Consider the following 920-nt stretch of genomic DNA (forward strand, 5'->3'; position numbering starts at 1 on the left):
GGGGACCTGAACGGTGTGGTTATAGTAAGGAGGAAGAAACAAGGGTGGCTTAAAATATTTCGGGGGGAAATCAGCTTCATGTTTGATGAGAAATGAGAGAGGGAAAGGGAGTGTTGTGAAGGATGACTTCCAGGCCTCCAGCATGCCCACCTTAGATAATGCTATGATGTCATCGACTGAAATCATAAAGGCAAAGAAGAAAGTAGGGTGCATACTTACACTTTTTTTTTTTTTAATGCCTACAGCACCAGGTATTCCCAGACGGTCTCCCACCCAAGTACTAACCAAGCCTGACCCTGCTTAGCTTCCAATATCAGACGAGATCCCGCACGTTCAGAGTAGTATGGCCATAGTTGCATACTTACACTTTAAACCTGTCTATTTTGAAACGTAATTGGGACATTCAGGTGAAGATGTCCATCAGGCAGTTAGAGACGCCCCTCCAAAGTTTAAGGGAGAAACTCAATTACGGATAAAGAGTCGAATCCTCACTTGCTAATTCAGTAACTACCATTGAGGCCACACTATGGACTATTTTCCATGACAGGAACAGGGCACACAAATATCTGAGAGAAGTTCTATAAAATATTTTCACATTGTGTATCAAAAGCCTTAAATAAGAATGTTCATACCTAACAACCTAGAAACTCTTTGAGAAAAATAATAATTGAAAATTAGGGCAAAGATTAACATGCCAAGGTAGCCATAACATTTGCATATAGTGGGAAATTAGAAATAACTTTAATGAAATCAATCAAGCACATTTGTACTAAGAAAATGTTTGAAATATAAATTGTGTTGCTTTATGCTCTGGTATCTAGAGATGCTTTCAAAGACAAAATCCAGTAACCAAAATGAAATTAAAATAATTCAAATGTTTCCTGGGCTCTCTTAAGAAAAAAAAAATACAGAATATAATA

The 920-nt window shown here is 37.6% G+C and overlaps 1 pseudogene; it reads right to left on the reverse strand.

Moving 5' to 3' along the window:
- Positions 1–236: 236 nt before the first annotated feature.
- Positions 237–355, reverse strand: LOC112412385 (uncharacterized; annotated as a pseudogene).
- Positions 356–920: the final 565 nt, after the last annotated feature.

This window comes from Neophocaena asiaeorientalis, unplaced genomic scaffold, assembly GCF_003031525.2.
Source record: "Neophocaena asiaeorientalis asiaeorientalis breed wild unplaced genomic scaffold, Neophocaena_asiaeorientalis_V1.1 scaffold594, whole genome shotgun sequence".
Taxonomy (NCBI): Eukaryota; Metazoa; Chordata; class Mammalia; order Artiodactyla; family Phocoenidae; genus Neophocaena; species Neophocaena asiaeorientalis.